A 6,016-nucleotide genomic window follows, 5' to 3' on the forward strand; every position below is an offset into this window, starting at 1 on the left:
ATTATACGTAATACCACTAATGGTTTCAGGAATGTAAAGTTTCTTATTTCCTTTATTTTTGAATTGCGTTACGACATTCATCTTCTTTCATTTGAGTTGATGGACTTGACTTCATGTAATTCAACTCATTTTGTGATGATTGATCATTTTGTGATGATTTTGTGATGATCACAATTGAGTTGTTCAGTTTTAAATTAATGGCAGCTTCTTTGTAATTTCAAGTAGATACACGTGTGAACCTTACGTTGAATGTTACATTTTTCAGTACACGTACTTATGGCGAAATGGCGTCGACGGTGACGTTCCTCTTGTCTCACCTTCGGCCTAATCGTGTGATGGTGTGCTCATTGGCACGTTCCGACGTTTATCAACGAGCACGCGGCGAGTGCGGCTCGTAAAAATTCGCATAACGTTAACTACCGCCTACGTCTATCGGGCACGTGCTGGAAAATGGAACGCGACTTAAGTAAGAAACATTTTTCTCTTTAATGCCATGCCGGAGAGAATGATATTCAACGATGAAGAAATGAAAGTAAAACGACAGGAACATTTTTTATTCAATGCTTCCAACTGTGCAAAAGGAGTAAAGGCGTTTAATTATTTCTAAAAAAGAACTAGACTTTTATTTGACATTTAGACTAGACTAGAATTTGGAACTAGACTTTTATTTGCGATATATCATAATTCCTGTCTGTGGAAAGACGCTGAAAAAATCCTCATTCAAGAATATAGAGCATGAAGACAAGAATGTTATAAAAAGCCTCGATCTAGAACAGGCTGCGCGCATCGAAGGAAAAACAGCCGTTTCCACGGCGGCGGTGTAGTCTCGAAATACTGGGTCGGAGCAAGGTTGCATTTAATAAGGTGTAGTCGTCTGACCTTATTTTAACAAACAGGTACGCCGGCTATTTGATTAGGTCCACCGGGCTCGGCGCTCAGCATTCTATTTGTTCTACGTGCTGTTCGTGTGCCTGTCGCGAGACGACTTTAACGAACGGTGGAAAGACCTGACGCCGCCGCGTGTGCATTTGAACACGTTTTCTAACGTAGCCACTCCGCGTCTGGGGACACGTTTCTTTTTTTTCCCCTCCATCTTTCTCTCTCCTCGTTTCAGGCGCATTTACTTAGAAGCAGATGCATTAGAAAACTCGTATGACGAGCCTTGACGACCTCCGCCGGGATAATCAATGCAGTCGACTCCTCAGATGTACGTGTGTATGTAGGTATGTACTGGAAAACGGGAAAAATTCCGGGAATGTGAGAATACTCGCTCTCGGTTTAATTGGCCATCGCGTGGAAAAAGGGTGGAGTATATGTATGTATGTACTTGGTTTTTACGAGTCTCGGGCATTTTCAAGTGTCTGCACGTGCTGTCTGATTTCATCTGTTCGCGTAGAATGGTTTGGAAAACGACTGGTTTAACATAGGGTAAATCGAGAAGAGACATGGTATTACAAGTGCCTGGAAGTAGCAAAAAATATTCATGTAACAGGTTAAGTAAGAAAATGACTACCATATGTACATCTATTAATTTCACTTGAGAATTTAACTAGACTGACCGAACAACCTTGAAAAATCCTTTTTGCACTAAACCAAACTCGGCTTGCCATACTTTGTACATGTTCATAAAAAATTACCGAGGTTAACAAGATTTATCTGACCTAAAGCAAAATTTGTCCTTAAACTCCTTAAATGGATTTAGAATTTAAACGATAATGGAGAATGGCGAAATTGGAATTAGCACGAGCGAACGCGTGGCAGAACTTTATTTTTCCCGTAACAAGGCGCCGAGTATCTAATCTTATCAGCGCAAATAAAGAGCAAAAAAGTGGCTGTATCGACAAGGCAGCTTTTTTATTCACGTGATACGCTCGAGTACGATCTATATTGATTTTCGATACGAGGCGAGGGTGGGGCAAACCACATCGCGTCGTCGCTTTACGTCGCGTCGCGTCGTTTGCTGTGGATCGTACCACCCGAGATTTCGCCGATCCCACTCATCCAGTCTGCGAGATAAGGACCCGGTCGGGCCACCCAGTTTACGATAAAATTCTCTGGATCACGTAGTCCCGATCGATGGCACGGTGTCTGACCATGTCAGTCGTCATTTTCCAGCATGTAATTGTGTCGTTCCATGACATCTGACGACTCTTAACTATAATTTGTGAAAGGTACTCGGTACATAAAACGGTTCCGAGTCGTCAGATAAAACGTCCCCGTGCTATGTACTGTATACCGTTGTCCTCGCTTATTTTTGCGCACGTCGCGTCGCATCGTGTATGGTCAGACCCACGTCCCATCACGCCTCCCCGTTACGACATCCGCAGATAAGCTAATCGACGCTGTAAAAAGCGCAGTTCACGGATGACACTGTCGTTACGTTGACGATACTTGCGCCACCCAACGATAACGCGATATGGCTTGGAAACCTCCGATACACCTGTTAAAGGGCTGCGCAGATCGCTCGTCCTCTCCGTAAGATATAATGTAAAGTAACTTGACTGCGGTCGTGTATACATGTGAAATTTTCAGATTACTTTCGTCCACAAATTATATCTTATAATTTAATTGTTTTAGTTATGCAAATTCACATTCCGATTAGGTAACGTCAGTGTTAATTGTATATTTTATTTAAAAAAAAAATTAGGTTGTACGAAAATTTAAAGTGCACCAATATTTATCATATTTATGATTCAGTCAGGGTTTCTGTATAACAAGAAACTTTAAAAAATGGATAGAAAAACGAAAATATTCTGATTATATATGTGGAAGATCGTTTAGACCCTCGCATACTCCTGTGTTTTAGGGGAATGGAAAGTATGATTTTACAAAAACGGGCAACGTTACTTTACCTTACTTTATCAGGGATAAACGTATTCCTTTGAAATCACTTCGCCTGCTTGTCATTACCCGCGATCAACTACTACCAAAAACCGCGTCCAAGAGGTAATATCCCCCATCCGAATATTCGAGTAATTTCGCACGGTTCGCGGCGAGAGGAATTCGGCCATCTCGCGCGAGCGTGCAGGGAACGATCTCACCGGAACAGGGCAAGACCCGTGCAAGGTGGAACGCCGTCCAGGGTGGCCCATTACAGCCTCCTCAATGACACCAGATTATCCGTGGTCCTCCGGGCGCGCGGTGATTTCTGTTCCGTTGCACCGCACTACTACGTGCTACCTACGGGAAAGAAGCCTAATTTCGTTTTAACCGTGAGCGCCGCGCCGCGCCGCGTTATCAGACGACCATCATTTGTCCCGGTGGACAGGTGGCGAAATGAAGGACCACACCGCACGTTCAATTCCCTTGATATGCGTGTACCGAGATTTTCGTACACGCAGCATACGAACACACTCACCCGGATGTACGGTTCAGATTCCGATCGCGCGCGGTCAGCTTCCGTAATTATGACGATTGGAGGGCGATTACGTTTTTGCAGGCCCATGCCCGATGGGGTACTCGACTTGCATCAGACAATTGCGTATGTACAGATTTCTTTTTACTCTTTTGAAACGATTTTTACGAGAAAGGAATTAGGCTCGAATTTGATTCGATTAATTTCATCTGATTGAAGTGCAGATTTGTGTAGGTAGATTCAGAGAACCGATTATTGCACGCATGTAAGTATCGCTTGTACCGTTATGCGAAATGATTGGCATGATTGTACATACTATATATACTTCGAATTTGTGAATATGTAGTTACATTTCGAATGCAAAAGGTATGGAAAGAAATACGGAATGAAAGAAAAGGTTGCAGGGTGCATAATAAGTCATCTAGGCTAGAGTCCGTGAAAATTATACTTTTTCATGTTGCCTACATAATATCTATACATTTTTCCAAATACTACATAATTAGATTTCCCTGTGATGCGATGACCCAACTGATCTGAAATTTCTTAATTGGTGATATCCGTTTCTGAATATCGGGGATCACTGTTTTCAAGCATAAACGCTAGTTCTGAAACTTGTGACACAAATTCGGTAGCGTCTATGGACCACCAAAGGAGAAACGGTCGATTTCCTTGAAATTGCAGTCGTCTGGATTGGGCGGATACGACCCGCGATTAGATGTTTCGCAAAAATGAAAGGATCCGCCGGCAAAAAATCAATATTCCTGTACGACGAATTGAGATACAAGGTAGTTGACGGCGATTAGGAGCTACCGGTGTGGCCCGATTCACGTGGTGTGGCTAATCTGTAATTGTATGGAATCGCGAATCACCGGCCCTCTAGACCGTCCCGTGGGCTACCGCCATCCGACTGTCAAGAGACATAGTTCTGACATGGTAGTGTATACGCATTTGCACAATATTAAATTTCAATGTGCCCATTCAACGGGAAGTATGTGTTATTTGTACGTTACTTGCAAACCGAGTTTTCTTGTAACGTATAGTTACACTGACTGACTTAACTATTCAAATTTAACATATATAATATAAATATATACATTCCTCTTTTCATATTTTCGATTATTTGTTGGATTATAATAACTTCATGTATAAATTCTTACACAAATTAAATGATCAACATGTTATAAAGAAGAGATCGTTTATTATTTCCCAGTACAATATTTAAATAAAAAGTTTTACGCACTGAATTCCATTGGATTGACAGAAATCATGATATTGAACAGCATTTACCAAAATTCATTTCATCGACAATCCCATGCAGCTAAATCCCTTGGACTCAACACCAGCTGTCAGGAAATTAACACAGACTGCTCAATTTCTCTCGTACCATTAAAAAATTACCAACAAACCGTCGAGACCCACGCAGCCAAATGTTTGAAACTGAACACCGAAGTCATCAGGAGATTAACACAACCTGCAGACGATTTCTCCGGCTTGCTCTGTCACAAAAGCCTCGGGAAACAAATCGTCGAGAGTGCACGGCCCCGGCGGAGGAGCCACCGCGCCAGGAAGGACCTTCATCCTGACAAATGATGCAAGTTGCCGTCACGCCGCCACGGAATAATTACGCGGCCCTGGAAACACGGGAAGCTGGCGAAGGAAAGAAAAACAGCGGCGATCATGGCACGGCCAAAGCTTGAAAAATTAAACCCGAGTGTTGCCTGCTTGTTCGCTGTGCAGCGTCGAATCGCCCGCCAAGCTTAAGGGAATCCCTTGACAAATGTAGCGCACCGGGAAAAGAAAATTGCAGGTCGAAAGCGTTGACAAAAATTTTGCCAGGAGATCCTGCTGCTATATCGCCAAGCAACCCGGTCGACAAATTACATTTCTGGGTTGTAATATGCTGAAATATGCAACGAGCAATCACTGTTGTCGCCATGAATGCGATCTCGTTTCTGGGCTTCATTGCGTCTGTTGAAACTCCAGTAGAAAATACTAGGATACATGTATACGTTTTCGCGTAATGGTAAAAAAAATTCTATAATAACATAGAAATTCCTGTTCCCGTGTTGAAATTCTTGCAGCATTTTGATGTGTAGGAAGTAACATAACTCACGATACGACAGACCAAATTTTAATGTACTTGGAGCCGAAAACGGTTACACCCGTAACGAGCGTAAGTTCTTGAATAAAAGTAAGTCAAGCGCGCGAGTGAACGCGTCGACAGACGTGGAAATTGCGTGTTTTTTAGTCGTACGAAGGCGACGCGACGCCGAGGAAACAGTCAGAGTTGCTGTAGCCACCGGGTCGAAACGCGAAGCGAGACGAGGCGAGGGTCCGCCGCCGTGCCGAGGTATTGTTAATGAGAGCGCGTGGCGTAACTCGAACCGGATGAAGCCACAAGGGGTGGCACCGGTAACTTCGATAATTAATACGAGGCGGCAGACAGTAATCGATTCCTCTCCCCCTTATTCTTCGTTATCCTCTTCTTTTTACATCTTTCTTTCATTATTGCGTTCTATTTTTTATTCCTTTATCCGTCGTGCATGCGTTCTCGTACGCTGCGAGCCGATTTCATAGCCAGGAATTACGAGCAATAAAACGCACCTGTTTATTCATGACAGCGCCGATTTATTCGCGATACGAGCCACGGTCCATGATTAT

The 6,016-nt window shown here is 43.2% G+C and overlaps 2 long non-coding RNA genes across 3 annotated transcripts; one reads left to right on the forward strand and one right to left on the reverse strand.

Moving 5' to 3' along the window:
- Window positions 1–48: 48 nt before the first annotated feature.
- LOC113464139 (uncharacterized) lies at window positions 49–2,932 on the reverse strand. Of its 2 annotated transcripts, none has more exons than XR_003388973.1 (3): window positions 2,853–2,932; window positions 880–1,230; window positions 49–443 (listed from the first exon to the last, which is right to left on the reverse strand). It is a non-coding gene; the product is annotated as an uncharacterized LOC113464139 (long non-coding RNA). The 2 variants fall into 2 exon arrangements; XR_003388974.1 differs by lacking the exon at window positions 2,853–2,932 and adding an exon at window positions 1,328–1,461.
- On the forward strand, window positions 2,375–5,370 carry LOC113464138 (uncharacterized). Its single transcript, XR_003388972.1, has 3 exons — window positions 2,375–2,487; window positions 2,807–4,288; window positions 4,674–5,370. It is a non-coding gene; the product is annotated as an uncharacterized LOC113464138 (long non-coding RNA).
- Window positions 5,371–6,016: the final 646 nt, after the last annotated feature.

Source organism: Ceratina calcarata, unplaced genomic scaffold, assembly GCF_001652005.2.
Source record: "Ceratina calcarata isolate Rehan_Ccalc_2016 unplaced genomic scaffold, ASM165200v1 scaffold268, whole genome shotgun sequence".
In the NCBI taxonomy this organism is placed as follows: domain Eukaryota; kingdom Metazoa; phylum Arthropoda; class Insecta; order Hymenoptera; family Apidae; genus Ceratina; species Ceratina calcarata.